Source organism: Pelodiscus sinensis, chromosome 16, assembly GCF_049634645.1.
Source record: "Pelodiscus sinensis isolate JC-2024 chromosome 16, ASM4963464v1, whole genome shotgun sequence".
In the NCBI taxonomy this organism is placed as follows: domain Eukaryota; kingdom Metazoa; phylum Chordata; order Testudines; family Trionychidae; genus Pelodiscus; species Pelodiscus sinensis.
Genome location: NC_134726.1, coordinates 35,524,290 through 35,550,375, shown reverse-complemented (window position 1 = coordinate 35,550,375; position 26,086 = coordinate 35,524,290). Strand labels below are relative to the sequence as shown.

The following is a 26,086-nucleotide window of genomic DNA, read 5'->3' as shown; positions in this document are numbered from 1 at the left end:
CAGATCCCTGGGGGACAAGTCCATGACATTCACTGCAAGGGCATCCTTCATCCCTAATGGCTCAGAAAGGGAATGTCCCACCAAACATTCGGTGGCATCAGACCACTTAGATGTTCCCTACAAAACATTTACTGTGCCGCCTGCTTTTTCCAGCGGTAAGGAAGGGCATAAAGAGATGCTTTAAATACAAAGTATGGGCTTGTATATGTGTCGTATTTTGGGGGGAAATCTTTGTCATGTGGGGATAGAACCAGATTCTGTTTCTGAGGAGAAGGGTCCTCAAATCCAGCCTGAAGTTTATCTGTGACTTTCACCAACAGGAAGCATCCATGCGGGTGTCAGGGAGGCAGAAGATTCCCTCAATTTCATTGCTGTCTAGAAAGGCAGTGTTCGATTTCTGTGCACACCCCTAACTAGATTCTGGGCCCGAGGTTTTATATTGATCTACAGCTCAATAAAAATCCAGCCTCGTGCCATGCATTTGCATGGGACACGAGGAGCCTTCTAGATCCCATTTATAATCGAGCATGGTACAGCAGCCTGCAAACTCGCGTCATGGTGTAAAACAGTGGGGAGGAGGGTGGCATGTCTAGATGTGTTAGGCGATGTTGAAAATCTCAGTGTACAGCTTCCTGAAGCGCCGTTTTGGTGGACGTTCAGGCTGGGAGCATGAGAGGAGTTGTGAGAGCTGCCAAGGTAGGCCACACACTAGCCTGGAAGGCTACTCAGAGGCCCATAGTGTTGCTTCAGGGGCTGAGGCCTTGGGAAGCATGCCTTGCTCTGATATTTTAGGAGGCTGAGTTTGTGCTAGGAAGCTTGGAGGCAACTTCATTCTTATTGGCGAGAGGCGAGGATAGTTTCAAGCCTGTGTGGACAACTCACAGGACTTACTTATTCCCCAGGCTCTCTCGTTTCCCAAGACTGAGTCCAAAAACTCTTCGGTTTCAATACAGAATGCTGTACTCCTTCCAAGAACAATCGCCCATGGTTTTACCAAGGTTAGTCCAATCGGCAGCATGGTATTAAAAAGTCCTTCGTTATCAGTGGTCTGGCTTTTAGAAAGCCCTCTACAATAAACAAGCCCTTTTTGATTTCTGATTGTACCCTGGTGCACAGCTTTCAATAGCTCTCATGTTGTCTTGGAGACAGGCATCCGCCCAGGGGTTAAAACAGGTGCCTACGAGTCACCATTTGGGTTCTATTCCCAGCTCCGGCAACTAATGCGCAATGAGGCCTTGTGCATACCTTTCAGCCTCTGTGATTCAGTTCCCTTGGCTGTGTAAATGGGCATTTTAACATGAGCTGGCTGAGAAATGGTGTTTTGTTTCTATGGAAAATTTCATGGAAAAAAGTGTCATTTTCACTTATATTTTCTGTTGCATTTTTGGGATTTTGTTTGACGAAAACGTGAAGTTACCTCTGTTTTTTTTTTGCAGCAATTAAAACCCAACAAAAAAACATTTTTTTTCAGAAAACAAATTATTTTCTGTGAAAACGCCTCCTTGCGAACAACCTTCCAATGAAAACATTTTTAAAAAATGTGTAATTGTCCCTGAATGCAATTTTAACCTCCATCATTAATAAGGAGGTGCTGAAGCATCCAGAAGCTAATCAATGTTAGTAAATCTTGTTTAGATCCCATTTTTCAGGGGGACCTAAGGCCCAGGAGCCAAATGCAGCCCCCAGCTTGCCTGGATCTGGACCCCGAGTCTCAGGGCTCCCCCCTCGCCAGCATTGGGGAGCCTGCGCTGATGCTCCAGCCTCCCCCACCTTCCATAGGACTGGAGCATACAAAATCTACGAGCCTGGGCTCTCTTAGGCTCCGGTGCACGAGGGGAATGTGAGGAGTATCTTTCTCCTTCTCAGTCAAGGGCCACATCAGTGAGGGTTGGTTTGTTTGTTTTGCTTCTCACTTGTGTGCGGCCCCTGACTGTTTTTGCGTGTGGGTCAGCGGCCTCCGACCCATAAAAGGTTCCCCACCCCTGTTATATTTGGTATACAGGTGAAAAAGTGCATTGCTGTCCCGTGTTCCTTGGCTTAGTTACCAGGAACAGCAGCAAATCTTTCTTTGAATCTGTGACAGGCTGGACTAGGCCCTGAGGCTCCCTGTGGGAGGCCCTGTGGTGCCGCCACATCCCGCTCAGAAAATGGCTATAGACAAGTCCTTCAGGAGGCTGGAGCAGCTGTGGAGGAACCAGCCAATCAGGGGCCAGGAAGGCCTACAAAAGGAGCTGCAAGGCAGAGCTCAAGGAGAGAAAGCTGGAAACACCACAGGAAGTGCTGAGTGGCAAGCTGGGAAAGAGACCGTGGACTATGGTGAGAGTGATGAACTGTGATAAAGCCCTGAATGAGGGGCAAGGAGTTGTCTTTGTAGCAAGATGAGGGTCTGAAAAACAAGCCCACGTATAACAGGCCCGGTCGGAGGCCCGAGGCCCAGACAGCAATGGTCTAGTGGGGTGTGTCGAGACTACACCTCTCTGTCAACAGAGAGATGTAGATTAGGCACATCGAAATTGCTAATGAAGCAGGGATTTAAATATTCCACGATTCATTAGCATAAATATAGCCGCCGCTTTGTTTCGAAACGGAGTTTTTGTGGCGTCTAGACTGCCGGGCTTTTTTCGAAAAAAACTCCATTTCGGAACAAAGCGGTGGCCATGTTTATGCTAATGCATCATAGGATATTTAAATCCCTGCTTCATTAACAATTTCAATGTGCTTGATTTGCATTCGTCTGTCGATAGCTCTGGTGAGCAACAAGCAGGTCCCACTCTCAGAAGCTGGCAAGAACAGGACTGATATTACAGAACACTTCTGCCTATAAGGTACTAGGCACAGGCTGTACACACATTCCAGGGGTCATAACAAAACACCTCACAAAGAAACATCTCGCTGCCAACAAATCCCTTTTGTCAGGCTACATATACATGCTGGCTTGGTAGAGCCTCCTGACAACTGTTATTGGACTTTATTTGATAATAAACCTGGCTGGGTGCCTTTGATCCTTATCTGATCTTGTGGTCTTTGGGGGCTCTCTCGGAGTGGCTGTTTGCGCAAACCAGCAGGACACACCAAGGAGCGCGCGCGCGCGCACACACACACACACACACACACACACACACACACACACACACACAGAGCTGAATGGTATCATCATCTGAAGGAGCAGACCCGTCAGGACACCTTACCGGTGACACCTGACTACAGAATCCCGGAAGGGATTTCAATTTCACACAGGGGTGTGACTCAGCCAGAGGGCTGAGTAGCTGAAAAGGCTTCGGATTAAAAGAGAGCAGGCACGTGCACTCAGCCAGAAGGGCGCACGCTCGGGAGGCGAGCACCACACCGTTACAGAACCTCATACGTTTTATACTGCTAGGTTATGTCTCCTCTGCTCTCAGCTACTTCACCCTCATCTTTCATGTTTGTGGCAGCTGTCTAGACTCCTCCACTCTTCCATAGAAGATAACCCCCAGTGTGCAATGATAGGATTGAGCCGGGAACTCATTACAGGGTTTTCTTCATATGAATGGACATGTGCCAGACAGGCTTCTCCTAGGGCCAGGGACACTTTTTCAGCGTAAAACGTTCTAGCAGGCCTTTTCTTTCTTGTTAACGTAGATGGTTAATTTACCCTTCCACGCGTGGTGCCAGATTTCTTTGATCTTTAGCCTCTTGTTTCCGTATTTACATTAATAAAGGCTCAACTTGACGATCCCACCCAGAAGGGAAAGTAGATCACGTTAGGTTTCACACACAGAGAGGTGCCTGTTGGATTTGGAACGGCTTGCCTGCCCTCGCTATTACACTGCCAGCCTATCTAAGAGGAAGACAAGTAATTTTGCTCCCTCTGATTTCACAATATGGGAGATTCCGGCAACATCTGGTCATTTGCAAAGTTGGTTTGTTCAGTTCCTAAAGAGAGAGAGAGGCCTAAGACCTGAGAAATCAGCTGTCCCCAAGAGGAAATGGTTTGATTGTACGAAGAAAGTTTTTCTAATAAAGAAAACCATCCCCTTAGGATAGAGCTACTGAAAGCCTCCAATGCACCCAACAGGATTATCTCCTCGGTCCCTCCAGGCTCTGCTGCCTTGTCATCTTTTTCTCCATCACCTTTCGCCTCTTCTCATCAGTGGCAGGTCTCCAGATGGCAGCTCTGCCGACCTTTCCGCTGCTCAGAGGTGGAAGCAGCAGCAGGGAAGTTTCATCTGCACTGTCCAGGTGACGGCTGCCTGTGCATTTTACAATTATTATCCTGTCCCTTCTTGTTGATTTATATTAGTCCACCGCACAGGGAATTAATTTAAAAGGCAAGTGTTCCTTCCGAACCCACACGGATGCTAACCCCCCAGTTCCTTCTCACTGTCCCTCCCGGAGACATTGTGCTGGGAATTGTGCTTTTAGAGTTGAGCTGGTAATTTGTTATGCAGCGGCTAATGCTTTGCTCAGACGCAGTGGTCTCTAGACACAATTTCTCAAAGTCCACCCTGAAATGATAGAGGTTAATAACCTATGGGCCATGAGGGGAGTGGAATAGGAGTGGGGGAAGGATAATTACTTTGCTAAAGAAACCTCTCGGCAAGAGACAGGTACATCACCTTACAGGCAAAGGCAGGACAAGTTTTCCCCCACGTCAGTGGTCCAATGTGCTTCAATCTTCAGCTGAGGAAATCCTAAAGGTAGAGGGAAAGGGTAGATCAGCCTCCCTGGAACAGCCAATTCTTGGCCTCTGCCAAAATGGGTCCCTTGTGTTGAGAGCAGCGGGATTCTGGGAAAACCACGTGGAACCTCCTTGGTCCAGCACCCTCGGGAACTGACCGGCCCCAAACGAGGGAGTTTGCCAGACCAGGGAAGGTCAATTCTGAACCCTGGCTGCCAGGCTCCCAGCTTTCCCAGGGGGGCTGTTAGCCTCCCAGCCACCGGGCTCCCCTCCTTGCTATGGGCCCCTGCTCCCAGGCTCCTCTTATCACTTCCAGCCCCAGCTGGACTCCGTTCCTAGCCGGATTTCCTGCCCCCAGGGCACCTGCTTCACTCTGGCCAGCTCCCCAGCCACCAATCATCGGCCTGGCTCTGCTCCTGGCCACTGCCACAGCTCTCGGCCGCCACCCCCCTGCTGCCAGCCCACCTATCTGGCTGTGCTCCCAGCTGCCAACCCAGCTCTACTCCCAGCCCATGGGCCTGGCTTTGCTCCGGGTCCAGCTAGACCCCCAGATCCCTGGCCTGGCTCCACTCCCAGCTTGGCCAGGCTCCCAGCCACCAGCCCTTCTGCTGCCAGAACCCAACCGGCCACTGGGGCTTTCTGGTCTGGCACCCCCTGTGGTCCTCCTGGGCCACGGATGCTACTGGCCTAGAGAGTCCCGGACCAGAGAGGTTGAGGTAGGCTCCTCAATGATGATTGCAGGCAGGACAAATCTCTTTCCCATATGGCACTAAGTGGTCTTTGGAGACTCAGGCCACAAGGGGTGACATCTCTGGGGAAGGGATCTGCATCCAGTTATTGACACCTACCCCCTTTTCAAAGCATTCACATTGCAGAACCCACGTCCCAGAGCAAAGGACCTCTTCCCTAGGAATTGCAGTATAGTCCCGGTGTTAAATCGGGCCCTCAATGACGCCTGTGTAAACCTGACGGAATTCCTTGGAAGTCAATGGAATGACTCCAGGTTTAGAGCTTTATGGCAAAGAAAGCCTTTGCTATCAGAAAGGAGCCCTCCCCCACATAAGACTTCAGCACTCACCCAAGAAATCTGGGAGCGACTGTGGATCGTTCTCTTCAAATTCTGTTCAATACAGGTTGAACCTCTTTAGTCCGACACCCTCAGGACCTGACTGGTTCCGAACCAGAGAATTTGCCAGACCACAGGAGGTCAATAGGATCTAGCAGCATTATCAACACTTCCACTGCTAATGAGGCTCTTAGAAGACATTTAGGGATCCATTTGAGCTAAATAAGAGCCCAGAATACTGAGCACCAGGACTGGGGAGGTGTAAACAAACTTTATGGGACTGCGGGAAACTTGGCCACACCCACGATCAGTGGACATCCGGCTCACTAACATCATGCCGGACCACGGATGTTGCTGGACCAGAGAATGCCAGATGAGAGAGGTTCAGCCAGTATGTCCCGGCGATCAAAAAAAGTGAACTGAATGTTAGGAGCCATTACAAAAGGGCTAGACAACAACAACAGCAAAATAAAAAATGCCACTTCTAGTGGCTGTAAAAATATTTTCACTCTGTCTGTTCATTGCCTGCTTAGGGCAAAGGAGCCGATTACCATGACAGGTCCCATGGCAAGGTGTGTGTGTGTTGGGGGGGTCTGGCTCTGAGCTCCTGGAAGGGGTGGGGCCTCAGGCAGAAGGGGCGGAGTCAGAGGCAGCCAGCCCTCAGCACTGCCCAGGCACCAAGCCACGCCCCCAACTCTTAGAGCCCCGTCTGGAGAACACCATGCTGTGTTTCAGCAGTGATTTAAGGGGCTTTGGGCTCTGGGTGTTGCTGCTGCCGCAGTACTAGCCCTGGTGGTGCCGAGAACCCCAGACCCTTTAGAATCACCAGGTCCCAGGACAGTTACCTCCTTTTCTCTCCCCCCTTCCCTCACTAGTGGGCCTGGCTCGGGGCACTTTTATTTATTATTTTTATGGGAATCATGATGGCCCTAAGCGAAAACACAGAGAAGATGCTTGCAGCTGGTTATCGGGCAATGCCGTGCAGCGCTGCGAAGAGAGCAGAAGATTTCCAAATATGAGAGAGTCGTTGTCATCAGATGAGAAGCTGAGATGGATTCAGGCTCACACGCGATCCGGTTCCCAGGCAATGGCAGAAGCGAGAGGGACACGCGTTGGGTCCGAATAATAGAATCCTAGAATCCTAGGGCTGGAAGAGACCTCAGGAGTTATCGAATCAAGCCCCCGGCCCAAAGCAGGACCAACCCCAACTCAATCATCCCAGCCAGGGCTTTGTCAAGCTGAGACTTAAAAACTTCTAGAGATGGAGATTCTTCCACCTCCCTAGGGAACCCCTCCCAGTGCTTCCCCACCCTCCTAGGGAATTCGTTTTTCCTAATATCCAACCTAGACCTCCCCCACTGTAACTTGAGACCATTGCTCCTTGTTCTGCCATCTGTCACTACTGAGAACAGCCTCTCTGCAGCCTCTTTGGAACCTCCCTTCAGGAAGTTGAAGGCTGCTCTCAAATCCCCCCTCACTCTTCTCTTCTGCCGACTAAATAAACTCAAATCCCCGAAGTGGGGACTCCTTGGTGTTCCAAAGTGCCCTGAGAGTGGACGTGGTCCCAAAGTTCCTGCCAGTAAACCCATGGCAGAAGAGTCCATTCTGTCCCCAAAGCTGGCAGGGAAGTCTTGTGTGCAGCAGGCAGGAATCATTGTGCCTAGGACCGGTTCTATTTGTATCCAAAGGTAAGTACTTAATATCCAAGCAATTGTCCAGTAGCTCCAAGATCAGAACATTCTGCCCTCTCGACTAGAAATAAGAGCAAAATCCCAGGTCTCCAGTGTCTTTGGGCGACATTAGTTCAGTTTAGGTCACCAGGAAATTGCTAGTTTCCAGGCTGGAGGTTATAGACTCCATCAGACAAGGGATGCTACTCAATGCAGGAACTATGAGGCCTACATGGGGGTCTTCTCAGGGCAGCTGGCTCTCAGCACGGCCTGGAGCATGCCATGCTGGGTCCTTCCAGTCCTCAAAGCTGCCCAGAGCGTGCCATGCAGTGCTACAGTGGAAATGGAAAGGGCCCGGGCTTCTGCTTGGTGCCGCTCCCGCAGCAATGGCAGCTGGGCACCTCAGGCCATTTTGAAGTGCTGGGCCCTGAGGCAAATGCTCCCCTTGCCCCCTTGGGTGGCAGGCCTCAGCCGACAGGACACTAAATGAGCAGCACTTGTCACCACATTGGCACGACGTGAGCACCCGCTCAACGACACCACTCCACACGCTGTGCCATTTCGCTTTCCTGACTGGACAGGAGGTAGAGCACCTTACAACAGTCTAGCCTTGTGCATAGCAAGATCTGTAGCCACGGGAATGTGTCACACAGCCTCCTGGCCAGGCCCAGAAGGCAAAAGCTAACCAGGTCACCGCTCTAATCCAATTGCCTAAAAGCCACTGGGACTCTAGGAACACCTCAACAGCAGGAATGCGAGTGGCCATCGTCGAGACGCTCCCAGAATCAAATCAGTCCAATATTTCCTCCATCACATCTGTTTATTGCCATCAGTCTCCCCGGCACTGTGGGCCATAAGTACCATACCTTGTGGACAGCGAGTGAGATGTATCCGTCTCCCTGGCCATTGCCGAATTGAAAATAACAATGTGTGTGCCAGCCGATGTCTTCCCCCCCCCCCCCCACACACACATCAGAAATTTAACAAGCTAAAAGCATGAACAGCACTGTCCCAAAGTCATATTTGCAGAGCCCTGCAAATACAAAATTTGTATTTGCAAAAGTTGCAAAAATGAACGGCAGGTATCCGCACTGACAGCTGGGGGTGCAGCTACCAGTGGACATAAGGCAGATAACTGCAGATTTGGAGAGCTCTAGGTATTCACTGCACTTTGCATCTTGCCACGAGCATTTGGAGCAAGGAGTTTATAGACCCTGTTAGCTGACTGCTGCTTTGTACTTAATGATCTCATGGACATGGAAAGTAACAAGATATAATCCCCAGTGAAGACAGAGGCAGAGTTGGTGAGTAAGAAAATATATTTTCTGTGTTTGATCTTCCAGTGGGCTGGGAATAAAGAAATGTAATTAAAGTCTAACTGGAAGAGATCAGAAGGCTTTTAAAATTGATAAAATGTGAAATCGACATCAAAACGGATCATATTTAAGGAACAGACGGTCTCGGGAGTTAGTGAGGCTGCGTTCAAATCACACATACATTCTCTCTCTCACTAAGCAAGACTGGACCTGTGACTATATGGTACGGATGAGAAATAATATAGGAATGAATGACCTGTCTCCACCCACCCACTCCACGAAGTTCCTGATGCCAGTCTTACCCTGTTTTGACCCTGCTCTAACTCCATTAACTAGAATGAAGTCACCCCAATTTTCACTGGGTTAAAGTGGGATCAGAAGCCGGTCCTAAGAGAAAGGATTGTGGCAGAAGAACGGGACTTTGGGGGTCCTAGCCCACTCATCCCCAACATTCAGTGATATTTGGATCTAAAACACTAGTTGGAGCCTATCTGTCTAGGAAATTTCACTGCTTAAAGACACACTGCCAACTGGAAATGTAGTCCATTTAAAAAACTATAAGACCATAGTTCTAGGTGCTTTACATGCCCCACAATCTTTTTTTTTTTTTTTCTCTCGCTCCTGTTGCTTGGGGAAAGCCCTACATAACCAGTCAGAAGGGAATGACTCAGTCCCCCATCCCGGAACTCCTCACGGCTGGATCCGCCCAAGTGTGCCCACCACTGTCTTAGAGACTGGATGGAACTTGCCTCCTCTCAAGAGATGGTTAGTATCTTTGGGTGTGTCTAGACTACAGGAGTTTTTCGAAAAAAGTGGCCTTCTTTCAAAAAATCTTTACCTGTGTCTAGACTGCAGCCGCGTTCTTTCAAAAGTAAATCGAAAGAACGCAGCCGTTTTTTTGACCACGGAAATCCTCATTTTACGAGGCATAACACCTTTTTTCGCAAGTGCTCTTTCGAAAAAAGCACTACGTAATGCAAACGGTCCTTTTTCAAAAGAGAGCATCCGGACTGCCTGGGTGCTCTCTTTCAAAAAAGCGGCTTGCTTTTTCGAAAGTACTGGTTGTCGTCTAGACAGTCTTTTTCGACAGAGGCTTGCAGTCTCAACGTAGCCTTTGTGGAGAAGTCCTTGTGTTACTGCAGGCAACTATAATAAACTGGGCTTTAAAAACCCATCCATGCAACCTAATCTGCCTACATCACCCAGAACACACATTCTCTTCCTGCCCGTTGTCTCTGGACAAGTATCTCACCGTCTATCGACTGAGTGCTGGCCAGCAACCCGCCCCACGCCCCCACCAGCAGCTGTTAGGTGCTCCCACTGTGCACTGAAAATCATCCTGACTTCCCTCCCACCTTTGGCTTTGACAGACATTCTACCCCCTCCTCACGCTCTTCCCACCGCCCCCTCCTAATGTCATTAAAGAGGTTAAATGATCAATAGCAATTAAATGTGTTGGATCTCCCCAACCCTGGCAGTGCCACCGTTAACCACCTTGGAGGGAGGGAAGGGTGGGTTCTGCAGAGGCATCAATGCACATCAGAGCGTGCGAGAGGGTCAGAAAGCCACCGATATTGTCTTTGCATCGAGCGCTATGTCTATAATCAATCCTGAGACCCAGTGGGCGATTAAACTAGGAACACGTTTATGGGAAAAATAAAGCTAGCGGCGGTTCTATGGCTCTAGCAAATCCAAGAGGCTGTTGCATTTTTTTTTTTCCCCTTCAGGGCCTAGTTTCTTCTCTGAAAAGACAGAGCGTCTCTTCTGGCTGATGCTGGCAGAATAAGTCATTCCAGGTTTATTTCAGAATTCACACTGTAGGAAAAACTGGAGTGAAATCCTTCCCCTCGTGTGCACACAAGATTTGTTGCAGACAGATTAATCCGCCTGCTTGTTTAGCTGCACCATCTCAGCCTTGAGGTTTTACAGCGTTCGCCCACAGGTGCGCTTGGCTGGGTGGCTGGGGGAGGAGGAAAATAGACACAGACGCTAATAAATGATCGAATTCCTGTGAAAGGAAAATAGAGACTCTCCACGGTTTCCATGGGACTAGGATGGGGTTCCCAGCAATAGGAAGTAAGGAGCACTTTGAGTTTTAATCTTAAATACGTGTAAGACATTGGTCTCCAGGAAGGACGGAGAATGTTTTGCAGCCCTCACAGATCTTCAATCAAGTCTTTTTTTACAAACCGCCTCTTTGCTATCACACCTACAAGGCTGCCTTCTAGAAACGGCCAGATGCAGTCATTGGGGCGGTTAACTGCTCGGCAGCGACTGGCATACCCAGCTGGTCGGTGCTAACGCATCCTGTAACCTTTGCTACCTCTCCCCCTACCCACGTTTCTTTCCTTCTCTTGTTATGTCTTGGCTGTCAGCCACCAGCAAGCCCACTTATAATGCAAATTGTAATTTGGCTCCCCTCCCCACTAGGCCCAAGTGGGGGCGCTAAAACCGTTGACATAGACTCTGGCTGCTAAGCCACACTGCCCTGTGTGGATGGACATTGCTGTTGACTCTGTGACTGCGACCGCTAGGCTCCACGGCCCTGAAAGGAGGGAGCATTGTTGTTGACTATGGCCACTGGGCCCCACTGCCCCGCAGGAAGGGAGTGGTGTTACTGACTCTGGCCACTAGGCCCCACTGTCCCGAAGGCAAGGAGTGTTGCATTGACTATGGCCGCTGGGCCGCACTGCCTCCCCGGAAGGAAGTGCTACAGACTCTGACCACTAGGCCCCACTGTACTCAAAACAGGGAGTCTTGCTTCTGACTCTTCCCACTGGACCCCATTGCCTTGTGGGAAGGGAGTGTTGTTACTGACCCTGGCCACTAGGCCCCACTGCTGTGATGGAAGGGATTATTTTTGTTGACTGAGGCCACTAGGCCTGACTGCCTCACAGAGACAAGGTGTGGTTACTGGCCCTGGGCCTTTGGAGCTGATACACACACGGGATGAAGCGCCCTTTGAGAGGCCTCCCTACCCCTGAAGGGGACAGTCATACCCACCCACCCAAAGTTCATGTGATTGGCTCATGGGCTCCCAGTCATGCTTCCAAGCTTTTTTCTGCAATCCCAATGGCCAGAGAGTTGCTTTCCCCCCGTTTCGTTTGGTAGTCGTGAAAGCTCAGATGCTCGTGCGAACCACTTGATTCCAGCAGCTGGCGCTGTAAGGAAAATACCAACGACCGTGGGACCCACAGCCAAATCGCAAGAGTTGGCGGCACTGGGACGGCTTTCTCTTGACCCCAGTTTCATTGCAGTGAATGGTACCTACCCCCATCACTGAGACCCCTCAGCCATGACAGTCTGAGGGAGGCAAGCCCCACCCCAACACTGCCCCTTCTGCCTAGGCCCCGCCCCCAACCATGAGGAGGTGGGGCAGTGCATGGCCTCAGCCCCCCTCCCCCAGCAGTGAGGGAGGAGGGCATGCGGGCACTAGGGGCAGCTCCACTCTGCCACTTGTAGGCCTACAGTAGGTGTTCTGCGGGTGGAATGTGGGCTGGCCATGCCCGGTGGTTTGGGAAGACAGTGCCTACCCCTGCCTATGATACCCGCCCCCTCCTTTGACAGCACATTTCTCTGGGCCTTTTCTGATACCCGCAAGCTCTGCAGGGAAATGCTTGCCCCTCGCGCTGTGGAAGGAACAACCGTTGAAACCATCCATCTTGTCCTTCGCCGAGCGTGCGCGCAGCTGAGCCAAGTGACTTAGACAAAAGTTCTCAATGTACATATGCCTGCAGTCAATTTCAAAGTGGTAATTAACATGTAATGTCTCAAAGGTGCCCACTTCACTGAAAAGCTGAATCATAGCTTGGCAGCGTTTAGATAATTTGCGTCTGTGCGAGCCAGAACGATCAAGCTTGTCTTATGATGGACTGTCTCAGTGTAGTCACGATTGCTTAAAACTTTTTGAAGTTTTTCTTTCTCTCTCTCTCTCTCTATCTATCTATCTATCTATCTATCTATCCCCATACACCCCCTCTATCTATCTATCTATCTATCTATCTATCTATCTATCTATCTATCTATCTATCTATCTATCTATCTATCTATCCCCATACACCCCCTCTATCTATCTATCTATCTATCTATCTATCTATCTATCTATCTATCTATCTATCTATCTATCTATCTATCCCCACACACCCCCTCTATCTATCTATCAAACTAGAATGTGTCTGCATAAGAAAAGCAAAGGATTTTTTTTCTACATTTGGGGGGAAAAAAGTGAGATAAAAATATATGCTGATTTGCTGTGTACAGAAATACATAAACTGCCTTGCTGTAATGTGGCTGCTAGGTTTGTCTGACCCCTAAGTCATTGGCTCTAACCTCTTCAGAACAAGTAAACAAGGAATCTGTGAATTAATAACATCCACTGACCTCCAAGCCTGTACATGTGCAAACATCTGATGTGGGAGTTAATCCAGCAATCCACTTTACCAACTGGAAGGCCCTGTGCTCTCTTTGATAGCTGCAAAGCTTTGAGCCAGGCCGAAATAAATAAATGGAAAGCAGAGGCAAAAAGAAAACAAATCCCAAGGATGGGAGAGGAGCAAATGCTCATGACCAAGGGGAAGAACAGTGTCCTTGAAAACAGACAGCTCTCCTGTGCAATTATTGGCTGTATTTGGTGTATGCATTTTTGTGGAAGGGAGATTCCCCCGCCCCCCCTCGCCCGCTGAGGATCATGGGAGTTTTGTCAAAACAGTGACTGGGAGTTTCTCACTATTGCAGGGGGGCTCATTTTGCTCTATATTCATGAGGCAACGTTCCTCTCTGACACCCCGTCCTCCCCCCCCCCCCCGCAGAGTCCCCAACCTGCATCTTCTCTGACCTCTGTCAATGGAGTTTCCAGCTGTCACTTGCCAGCCCTCTTGGTGTCGATGTATCTGTCCATTGTGTCTTATTTCTCTACTGCCTTCATGAGCTACAGAGTTATGGAAGAATAATTATAGACCGATCTGGGAATGTTGCCTATAGTGAAAGGTATTTCCACTATAAGACTTTGTTTTCAGTTGCTTATCACTTTGTCAAACTCTAACCCAGTGGTCCCCAACCGTTTTGTGTGGCGGGCGCTGCATCGGTGGGTGACGTCATCCCGCTGCGTCGGCCGGCCCCGTGCCAAGTGCGTCTGCGCCAGACCCCATACCACAGCCAGTTCGCCACTCCAAACCGGCTGCCCTGCTCCCACGGCTTCCCTGTCACGCTTCTCCCACCGCCGGCGCTTCCCCATGCCCTGTCACGAGGCGAGTTCGGCCCTGCAATGCGTGCGGCCCATCCTCCCCCAGCCATCCTGCGTCATGACCCCGACTAGGCGGGCGCACATAAATGCCCCGGCGGCGCCATGGCGCCCGCGGGCACCGCATTAGGGACCACTGCTCTAACTGATTGGGCTAACATTTCCCATGCTGGGTTCCATTTTCCCCTCTTAAAGTTTTAGCTGGCATGCTTCAGCCATTTGCAAGAAGGGGGTGATGGTAAAACAACGATTGTTTTTTTCCCTCCCTAGCAGCTTCACACTTGGAAGCAGGGATATTTGGCACAAGGCTCTCTGGATGTCAGGGATGGGCCTTTTTACTGTCCTTATGCAAACGTGCCCAAACTTGGCCAGGGTCACAGCCTTGGAACAACCTCACCTCCCACATGCTCAGGAGAGACTTAATAGCAAACGACAGTGAAATGTGTTGAAGATTCCATCTGCACTGAGCATGCTCCAGGGGCTGAGCCATTTTCGGAGACCCAGGGGCCCGAGCCAGCTGACCCAGTCTCAGAGACTTAGGGGAGCCGACAGCCATGCTGGGTCCCTGGACAAGGTGTGCGTGGGCGGCTCCATGCTCCCAGAAAAGGCGGGGCTTTGGGCAGAAGGGGCGGGGCTGAGGGCAGCCAGCCCTGAGTGCCACATGGACCACAGAGCACGACTTCCTTCCCTGAGAGCTGCTCAGTGCACGCTGTGGGGTGCTCCAGCGGCGTTTTAAAGGGCCCAGCGTCCACCGCAGCCTAAACTTTGTTCATTAATGCTTCACTGTCTTTTTGATCGGAGAACCCCAGAAAGGCACGACTTCTGCAGATTTGTCTGGAGGGCTACCACCCTCAGGGGGCACTGTGGGAGGCCAATTCTATGATCTGCCTATATTAAGGCTCCCTGTGCAACTTGACTTTGTCTCCCCTTTTTATGATCCAGGCTTCAATTACAAGATCTCATCTTCTTTCTGTCTGGGATGCATCCACATAACAAAAGAGCCAAGCATTTGCCTGGGAAAATGACCTAAAATAAATGAAATTGTTCAACAGAACAAATTATTTGCTTTGCATGGAAGAGAAACTATTCCCCTTATTTCCCAGCAATAAGATTGTGTTAATGAAATCTCATGGTAATAGGCTGGATAGTGGCAGAGTTTAGCCTAAAGGTGCTATTTTCTAACCGGTAATGTCAGTGAGATTATACATAATCAGGGATGATGATTAAATAATGAGACCTAATTTTGCATTATTTATGCTCTTTCCTCTAACAGTTATAGGTAGCAGCAGCCATAAAAGTCTGTCCTTACAGGTCTTTTATTGTATTAAGTATATAATCCTGGCAGATACATCTTTCCATTTAAAGGTACGTTTACGTTTATGGTGGTTTAAGTAGTAGAGACGCTGCACACCCAGCGAGCACAGGTGTAAATAGCAACAAGGCACTGCCTAAAGGTGTAGAGCAGAATAGAACGTCCTACACACCTGAATCCCAGGTTGCAAACCCTACAGAACTCTAATTTCTATGCATCCATGTGGTGCCTCCCACACAGTATTCCCTGTAAGCGGAGTGCTTGGGTGGCCACTCAGGAGAGATTCAAATGCCACCCAGCTAATTAGCAGCGCGCCCACAAGCAGCAGCATGTATTTCTATTGGTGGTGCACATCTGTGCTTGCCTCGGTGCACAGAACAACATTTATTCTGCACCCAGCTGGAAAAAAATTAGAGGGAACACTGCCCCCATGCCTCCACTGCTATTTTTAGGAGCATCATGTCCCACTGCCGCCCCCTCGCTAGAGACTTTCCTTGTTTCAGAGGAAGATTTTGGCAGCAGTGAGCTGACAGAGCTCCTCTGTCCACCAGAGCCTTTCACTGTGAGGTGTAGCTACATTCATCGTGGTTGTGCTCTAAGTGCACATAGCCTTCGAAACCGCTTCTTGGTTGAACACAGAGGAGCGCGAGTGATCTGTTCGACTCTGCTCTTTTCAGCTCACCTCAGGATAAAACCCTGTGGGTTCCTGTTCTCCATTTCTTTGGCTGAAGAGCTGAACAGAACCATTCACATGTCAATAGGGCAGAATTTGAAGGAATGGCAAGGATCCCTGTGGGGGGCGGGTAGGGATTATTTTTTTAGGCTGTGTTGCTACATCATCTAGTGCAGGGGTGGCCAACCCATTTAACAAAGGGAACCGAAACAGCAGCGGAAAAAATTTGAAGAGCCGCACCAGAATTGTTGAGCAAAAAAAAAATTTTTTTTTTAAAAGAAGGCTGCTCCTTTAAGACAGCCACCATCTTGGGTGCCATTTTTAAAACTCTGAGGTCCACCCTGGGAAGCCAGGGGATAGGGGAAGGGAGCAGTGGGGAACAGGGGCTATTGGGCAGTGTAGGAGCAACTTTGCAAGCCGCACTTTTGGGGGGCAAGAGCCATATGCAGCTCACGAGCTGCGGGTTGGCCACAGCTGATCTAGTGCAAAAAAGAACAAGTAGTCCTGTGGCACCTTAGGCTATATCTACACTGCAGCACTGAAATAGCTATTCCCTGTCTTTTGAGCACGACCGTTATTTTGAAATATGATGGGCTTGCTATTCTGACGTCCCCATAAACTTCCTTCCATGAGGAGCAAGGGACGTTTTGGAAAAGTGATTTATTTTGAAGGAAGTGCTGTGTAGATAGTGCCAAATTTTTTAAAAAAAGCTATTTCGAAATAGCATCAAAATAACATCTGTCATTTGCATAGCTCAAATTGCGTATGTTATTTTGAGCTACGGTGCAGTGTAAATGCACTCCAAGAGACTAACCAAAATATATAGAATCATAGTGTTGGAAGAGACCTCAGGAGGTCTTCAAGTCCAAATCCCTGCTCAAAGCAGACCCAACCCCAATTTAATCATCCCAGGGCTTTGTCAAGCTGGGTCTTAAAAACCTCTAGGGATGGAGATTCCACCTCCTCCCTAGGGATCCCATCCCAGTGCTTCACTGCCCTCCTAGATTTTCCTGATATTCAGCCTCAACCTCCCCCACTCCCACCATTGCTCCTCGTTCTGTCATCTGTCACCACTGAAAACAGTCTCTCTCCATCCTCTTTGGAAGCCCCGCTTAAGGCAATTAAAGGCTTCTATCAAATCCCCCCTCACTCTTCTCTTCTGTAGACTAAATAAACCCCAATCCCTCAGCCTCTCCTCATAAGTGCAGCAGGGGAGGTTTAGATTGGACATTAGGAAAAAATTCCTAACTGTCAGGGTGGTCAAATATTGGAATAAATTGCCAAGGGAGGTGGTGGAATCTCCCTCTCTGGAGATATTTAAGAACAGGTTAGATAGACATCTGTCAGGGATGGTGTAGACGGAGCTTGGTCCTGCCTTGAGGGCGGGGGGCTGGACTCGATGACCTCTCGAGGTCCCTTCCAGTCCTATTATTCTATGATTCTATGATAAGACATGGGCTTTCATAGGTTAAACCCACTTCATCAGATGAATTGGTGTGGAAATAACAGAAACCAAGAGATATATATTACAGAAGAAGTACCTGTCAATTGTAGGACCCATGTTAATGAGGCTAATTAAGTGGGCTGGATGTGCCCCATGCATAGCTTTTGATGTGGAAATGCAGATGTTAAAGGCAGGAGGAACTGACTTTGCAATGGGTCAACATGTTAATGTCTTTATTCAAGACCAGGGTAACAGTGTCCATAGAATCCTAGGACTGGAAGAGACCTCAGGGGATCATCAAGTCTAGCCCCCAACCTGCAGGTGAATTCTAGTGCTGCAGACTCTCTCTGTAACCGGTTAAAGAAATTCCTTTGTAGAAGAATGGCTACTTTTAAATCCATGACTGAGTGACCAGGCAGATTAAAATGTTCCCCTACAAGGAGTCCTCGTCCATGAATATTATTAATAATGATCTTACCACCCAGAGCAAACCTACCAGGACATTCATCCCTAAGGCTACGTCTACACTGCAGGCTTCTTGCACAAGAATTGTTTTGTGCAAGAGTTCTTGCGCAAAAGGTCTTGCACAAGAGCACGTCCACACAGCCATGTGCTTTTGCACAAGAGCGTCCCTGGCAGCATGGATGCTCTCTTGCACAAGAAAGCTCTGTTGGCCATTTTAGCCATAGGGGTTTCTTGTGCAAGAAACCCCTGTTGCCCGTCCACACTGCCTTTGGGTTTATTCCTCGTGGGGAAAGGAATAACTCTTGCACAAGAAGCCCTCTGTTCTGACACTTTACTGTAAATTCACTTGCACAAGAACGCGTGTGCAGTGTAGATGCTCCGCACGTTTTTGCACAAGAACAGCCATTCTTGAACAAGAAGCCGCCAGTGTAGCCTGCTCTGAAATCCTTTGGCCTGATTCTTAACTAAAATACAACTCCTCTTTACTGTTCTGATGGCAAAAAGGTCCCATAAAGCCCACGTAACGAACCGATTGATAATCCCCCAGATGTAAGAATTTCCTTGAGTCTCTTCTGTTTTCCAACCCCTAGACAACACACACATGTTGTTCCAGTAGACAGAGATTTCATCCAAAGTCTTTTTCAATAGAGAGAGACTGCAAAACTTCTTCCTACATGGGCAGTTGTCCGATAGAGCTGAAAGAAAAATACCAATTATTTTTTGTGGAGAATTAGGGAATGTTCTGGGGTTTTGCTTTTGCTGAAATGTCACCATTTTTTTCACAGCCAAACTCTGCACCTACACCCCCGAACTAAGTTTGTTTTAAAAAAAAATAAATTAAAAAATATTATAAAAGAAAATGTTGTTTTGTTGAAAAACTGGAAAATGTCATTGAAAGAGAAATTTTCCCATAAAAATTTTTCATCATTGATCTCTAAATTGGTCACTGCTGACATGTCTTGTGGTGTTGGTCATAGAAAAGAACTGATAGGAAGGATGGCTTTGGGTTTCAGACACAAACTGGAATTCTGGAGGTTGGAATGACTTCTTGGTTTTACCACTTCTTCCCTGTGTGACCTGGGGCAAGTCTCTTCTGCCTAGAGTTGGGTGGCAAATGGTTTTCCTGTCCCACCAAAGTTACAGAGATTTTGAAAAATTTTCCCACCCACAAACAGCATGAACGGCTGAAATTTCCAAAATCATTGTGAATGAGTTTTTTAAAAAAAGTAATTTCACATGAATTGAAGGATTTTGTCTTGCTAATTTCAAAATGTTTCATTTTGATTTTGAACTTTGCCTGTTCATCCTGTTAACTTACATTTTGAAACTCTAAATCACGCTGAATTGAAAAACACAACTTTTCACTTCAAAATTGTCAAAACAGGACTTTTGAACAATTTCAAAACTTAAAAAACACCCATGTATGCGAGAAATGTGTTGCAACCTAGTCCTGTCCTATGAAAAGCTTCAGCTTCAATGAATTGGCATTTTCTAATAAAAAAAATTTAGCCAGAAATCTTCCCAATAGCTCTACTTAGGACCCGATTATCAAAGATGCCAAGAATCTTTAGATTCTGCTTACGTTAATGAGAGATTTTTAGAACTCCTGGAAATGAGAACATTAATCTCTCTGTGCATTAGTTCTCCATCTCTAAAAGGGGGGAGGTGGCTTATTTGAGAGTTAACAGGTGAGCCTAAACTCTGATCTCTATGATACTAATTAACACCCCAGATGGGACTGATTGGGAAATGATATGTAATTGAGTAATCATGAAAACGGGCTGAGTAAGCTAAATGATTAATTAGCCATCATTTGAAGATTGATTTTAAAAAGGGTGCAAGAAGAACATGCAGGAGAGAGGAGCAGCTGATTCCATAGTCAGAGAGATTTCTAGTAAGGAAGATTTCTTCTCTTCTAGGACCTTGGGGAAAGGACTGAGGACACAAGGCATGGTATAGACAGAGCTGCACAGGTACTGATGGAGGGATCTGAGCTAAACAGCATGGAATGGCTATGCACCCACTTCTACAGTTTTCTGTAATGCAAGAAGGCTGGACCAGAATGTGCCCTGTTCCAGGCATGTTGTAAGCACACAGATACAGTGGTGATAGGTGCTATCATTAGCCCTAAAACCCATGTATCCCCACACAGGTGTACTTCCTAGATTGACATTGTGTTTGCACAGCCTGATCACAGAATTAAGCTGGGCTCATCGTACGTTGCAACATACCAAGAGGGGACAATCTGAAGAATAAATTGAAAAGATGGCAGCTGCCTTCAAATTGTGTTGCTCATTTATAAGAGCAATAAGTATGTGTGTGTGGGAGGGGGAAAATTGAGCTAATCCATCTTTCTAGGGTCACTGCTCCTCCTGGAAATTCATAAAGTGGCAGAACCACTTATATCCTGTCCATAAAGCGACTTACTGAACATGCACTAAGCAGCGCAGAGCAATGTTATTTTACAGTTTAAAAAAAACCAAGTAAATATATTGATTTGGCCACAAACTGATAAACGCACGAGTGAATCTTATATGAGGCACACAGATGCCTTCCTTTAAGGTGGACTTAACCCAATGGGCCAGGTAGCAACCTTCACTATTTTGATTTCAGATCTGAGTACTATTGAATGAAAGGTCCTGATTTTGTAATACCATACATCTAGAGAAATTACGGCTCACTTTGGCACATCATGTTGTTAGCTTATCACTGCCCGACAGCCATATTTTAAAGGCTACCCATAAGGTGACACACCCAATCAGCTTACATTGTGTTGTGTCCCTCCAAACTCAGAAATCTGCAGTTACTGAGATCACTGCATTACTGCAATGTGATGCTATTTCACCAATATGTCTTACCAGCCCTCTCCCACACTGCCCCTGGAATACTGCACCAAACTACCCGGCTATTTCTATTTGTCCTTCCTGACCTCTAGCTCTGAGTGATTGCAACTGGAAAGGATGCATTGCAAAGCCAGAGGACTGAATGTAATGCAATTAGTAGATTAATTTGCCCATTGTTCACCTCTCTATGCCAGCGAGTTTTGCTGTAATGAAGGGTGTCAAACAAGCATTTCATTGTGATTTAATAGAACAGTTATTTATTCCAGAGCAACATTGACAAATTGTTAAAGGAGCTCTTCTTGGGGATTCGTGGTTGGCAGGGAAGGCAATTCACTAGGTTCGAGCACAAGACTTTTGTCATTAGTCTTTTGAGTTCAAGCATGATTGAGATTATATGAAGGGGATCTTAGATTCAGATTAATCCCTAATAGGAATTTATTCACCTGTCGTAATCTGGTGCAATGTTGTTCATTGTCGTCCGCTAGTAATTGGGCTACAAATAAGAGTAACTGCTTAGTACAGCTATGGCTAAGGGAGTTACTCCTTTATGTCGAATGAGGGCAACTTATACTTGCACCAGAAAAGGTCCCCAATTTCAAACACAGCTGATATCTCAAGCAACTGGTTGTTATATTTCTGTCACTACCCAGCTGGTTACAATTCAACATCACTCTCTAGCCGTCTCCGTGAAAATCCAGGGCTGGAACAGTAGAAGCACTGCATAGAATAACCTTGTGCCCTTCTATCGAGCCTCTTACTAAGGGGAAACTGAGGCACATAGCAGTAGTCACAGAAATGATCCACTCAAGGTCACACAGGGAGACAAAGATAGAACTCCGATCTCCAAATGTCCACTTCTGTGTGTTAACCACCCCTTCTTCCTCACAATCAAGGGGCATGGCCAGGGCCGTCCCACAACATTTTGGCACCTGAGGCGGGGAGCTCAAATGACGCCCCGATGCTCCCTCGCTGCACCAGCAGTAGATACAATTTTCTACACTTTGGGTCCTAGTGGCACCCCCCCACACACATACAGTCTGGCATCTGAGGCGGCCACCTCAGTTCACCTCATGGTAAGGCCAGCCCGGGCAGGGCAAAGCTGAGTGTAGGGACCCAAGATTCAACAAGATGGAAGTGGAAAAGCAGTGTAGGACTCTACAATGGATATGACCAGCATAAGCAGAAGTGTAGACTGTGAGACTTGATGAGTAATAGTTGAGCGGTATGGACCATGCTTGGAGAAGACCTGTCCCAACTAACCTAGCCCGAGACAATGCTGCTATCTTTGTTTCATGAATACGTTACCTGAACCCAGCTGACAATAAGAAATTAAAGAAAAAAGCACTTTCTCATGCAATCCAAACTCAACTTGTTTTGGCCTTTAAAGGAGCTAACAACTTGGTCTCTGGTGAAGAGCTAATCTCTTGGACACCTTAACCAAACAGTAGAGAGACTTTCTCACAATGAAGTACAGACAGGTACTTTCATCTGAAGATGGAGTGTAGTAACTTAGTCAATACACACCTCACTATGGAGCTTTTCATTCTGTCCCTATACAATGAAACCCCTCCTTTTGGGGGGGAGAGGGACTGGAAGATTGTATGAAGGATGATATTAGTCCAAGAGTGGGCAAATACTGGCCTGTAGGCTGGATCTGTTCTGCTAGGGGTAGTCCCTGGCAGGCCCCCACCTCTATATTTACCTGTGCCTCCGCAGTTATCAGGCAATCGCAGCTCCCATTGGCTGTGGAGCACTGTTCCTGGCCAATGGTAGCAGCAGGAAGCGGTGTCCCGGTCTGTGCCCGTTCCTGACACTCCCATTGGCTGGGAATAGTGATCCGCAGCCAATGGGAGCTGTGATCGCCTGACATCTGAGGAGGCACAGGTGTATATATAGCGTCGGCGGCTCGCCAGGGACTAACCCTGGTGGATTGTCGCCTTTTTATTGCCCACCCTTGTATTAGTCCCTCTGTGCCGTGACATCACGTAACAAAGTCCACTTGGCATCATCCCCTCTGCTTTGTCCTGGCACTGATAGGGACCCTATCCCAATGAAAACTATTGAGAATTAAAGGCACATAAAACCAATTCCGCATCGGCAGTTCTCAATGGGCCTCGTCCAATCTTCTCGCACGATGATCTATTTGGAAGAGGGAAACGCCGTCCTGCTTTCTGAATCACTTTAATTGCGCTCATTGAGCGGGTTGCCTGGGGGAATCCGTGTCTGGCAAGTCATCATTTGTCTTTTCCTTCGGCACACACATAGCACACGCGACGCTTTCCAATGCAGCGCACACAACGACTGCTTAGAGGGCTGTGGAGATTTCAAACATCTTCATAAAGGCGGAAGGATGGCGCGGCGGCTTCCTAGGGACATCACGGGAGATGAATGCAGGGAAGTGTTTGTCCAACGGCGCTGCTGGGAAGGAACGGGAGATTTTTCAGGATGTTTTAGACCCGCTATAGAAGGACAGAGTTCTCAGATAGCCTTGCAGAAGCGTGTTACCACTACACTAGGGGGGTGGGGTGACCTGCTTCAGATAATGGCCTTGTAGGTCTGGAGGAGGTATGCAAAGGACAGCGAAGCTTCCTGGTCTTTTGCTACAGGCGAGACTGTGACACACACATATGGAGGAGCAAGACTCTCCCGGATACCTCTGTGCAGCTACCCCATGGGCAGTGAGTTGTGGGGAGCCATTGGTGCCCAGGAAACAGGAATATTCCTAGCCCAGGGGCCCAGCTCCATCCAAGTTTGGGGCTGGGTCTCACCCCACAGTCCCGTCAGCCATCTCTGCATGCTCCCCCTGAGCATCCCCTGGCCTTGCCTGCCTTTTTGGGTGATTTAAAAGACCCCAGAGGCCCCAGCACAGGCAGAAGAGTGGGGCTAGAGAAGCTTCCAGTTGCTGGCTCTGTGCCCTGCAGGGTAGGTGTTGGGAGATGGTCTCTGTGCGCTGCTCCCGGGACTCAGGAGCAGCGCATGGACACACACACACACTCCCAGGACTCAAGAGCAGCACATGGACACACACGCACACTCTCTCTCTCTCTCTCCAAGGACTCAGGAGCGGAACACGGTCACACCCACCCACACCACACACTCCTAGGATTCAGGAGCAGTGCACAGGGACACACACACACACACACTCTCCCGGGGCAGCAGGGACATGCTGGCAGCAGGCTACCAGGACCTTAGACCTGGGTATCATGCCAATTCTTATCCAGAATATGATCTGAGGAAGCGGGTCTGGCCCACAAAAGCTCATCACCTATTAAACCATCCTATTAGGCTTTAAAGTGCTACCGAGTTTTTCCTTTCGTTACGGCTATCACAGGTAGGGTTGTCCTGGGGCTTGGCAGCCTGAGGTAAAGGCAACCATGATTCCAGAATGAGCCCCACCTGTGAGGATTGAGATGCTTGCTGTAGAAAAGAGGCCGGGGCACAAAGCTGGCAGGGGCCCCCTGGGAAAAGAGGAGGGGAGAAGAGAAGGCAGGGAGTAAGAAAGCAGGAAAGGAAGTCCCAAGCAGCGAAGATCTCAGGGGCAAAGAGGCCGGGGAGAGATCCTGACGCTCTAGTGAGGAGAGTAGGAGGCCCAAGAGGGAAGTAAAGGGCTGAGGGAGGAAAGCTTCCCTCTTTTAAAAGAGCGTAGCTAGTGTGCAGTCTAGGTTGTTGGCCTGGCCTGGCCTGTTGTCCGTGTTCTAAGGGGAGCGGGTCCTTGTGCCCTGGCGGCTGATTCACAGGGTCTAAGGCCGGGTTTCCATTTCATGCCTATGAAAGGCACAAAGGCGAGCCTCTCCCCAGATGGATGAGATACTAAATGGAGTCTGTCTCCACCACAGCCCACACCTCCGCGCCAGAGAGTTAAAGTGCTCTCCCTTCTCTTCGGCTTTTCAAAATGGCATTTTAAATAATGCATGCACAGCGCTTCTTGGAGAATGGAGGGGTTTTATAGCTTGGTGCTTTCGAAAGGAGAACTGTGAGTACAAGCAAATGGCCAGGTAGTTTTTTTTAGATTTGTATTCGATCCCTTCATTACTTTTTTTCCTCTCCACCTAGGAACAGGAAAGCCTCAAGGCGGAGAAGCCTAAATGTTCATTGTATATTCACGACATCACATTCGTTATCAGGATAAAACTGCGGAGAGTCTGGACGATGCTGGTTTGTGTCACTTTGCAAAGGGGACTTGGAACCATGAAGCTGACGGAGCTAGAGGACAGTAAATTGCTGCTTTATTAAACTCACTGGCGTCCCCCTAAGCTGGGCTTTCAAAGTGCATCTCTGAAAGGTTAGACTCTGATACCAAGCAATATGTATATTACATTCCCGGGTGCCTTTTGTCTTTAAAAATCGACCATTTCCATCTGAGAGCGTGGGATTTAGACATGTGGATACGTTGACATTTAAATGTGAACAGTGAAAGATAAACACCGCTTCCCCACACAGTACACAGGGTGATATTGGGGAAAGTTAAAGTTCAAACATTCATTTTCCTGCTCCTATCTGCAGTGCCAGTGTCTTCAAAAAGAGAATGTTTCTATGAATTTTAACTTGATAAATTGGGACCTTGTATATCAGCTCCATCTGACCTCATCACCTATTGTCTTTCTCTGTCTGTATCTGTCTCTAAACATAAGAGATTCAAAGAACTGTACAATTATTAATGTGTTAACCCTTTACATTCACCTAAAGTAGGCAAATGGGTATTACATTCCCCTTGGATAGTAATGGACACATGGAAATAAGAGATTTCGGGCTCGACTTTCAACTCCAGTGTCACATTTGTTCCTGCAATCAACGTTTCCAAAAAGTTTTGCATCTTCAACAAATAAGCAAGCACAGCTACTACTAGTTAGCTCTATCACTGTGGAATGGGGGGTAACACCTGTTCCGTGCCTGGTTATTAATATTTGCCAGGCAATTCAATGTGGAAACAAAAATACAGGCCTGGCTGTCAGCCTGGTCAAACGTGAGCCCATGAAAATGGAAGCTGGGTTGAGGCCTGGATGAAAATCAGGCCTTTGGGCCCTATTCAATGAAATTTTTAATGCCTGACATTTGGACATTAGGTAGGATTTCCTGTCAGAGTGGTTAAGCACTGGAATAAATTGCCTAAGGAGCTTATGGAATCTCCATCACTGGAAATAAGAACATAAGAACGGCCGTACTTGGTCAGACCAAAGTTCCATCTAGCCCAGTATCCTGTCTGCCGACAGTGGCAAATGTGAGTGCCCCAGAGGGGAGGAACAAAACAGGCAATCATCAAGTGATCCCTTGCCTGTCATCCATTACCAGCCTCTGACAAACAGAGAGTAGGGGCACCATTCCTACCCATCCTGGCTAAGAAGTATTGATGGACCTCGCCTCCATGAATTTATCTAGCTCCTTTTTGAGCCCCGTTAAA

The 26,086-nt window shown here is 48.1% G+C and overlaps 1 long non-coding RNA gene across 1 annotated transcript in view; it reads left to right on the top strand.

The window, feature by feature from the left end:
• Window positions 1-25,237, top strand: part of LOC142818636 (uncharacterized) — a 60,977-nt gene extending 35,740 nt beyond the window's left edge. The window contains exons 2-3 of the long non-coding RNA XR_012896202.1: window positions 19,765-19,818; window positions 24,742-25,237. This is a non-coding gene — a long non-coding RNA (uncharacterized LOC142818636). The remainder of the gene's footprint in view (window positions 1-19,764; window positions 19,819-24,741) is intronic.
• Window positions 25,238-26,086: the final 849 nt, after the last annotated feature.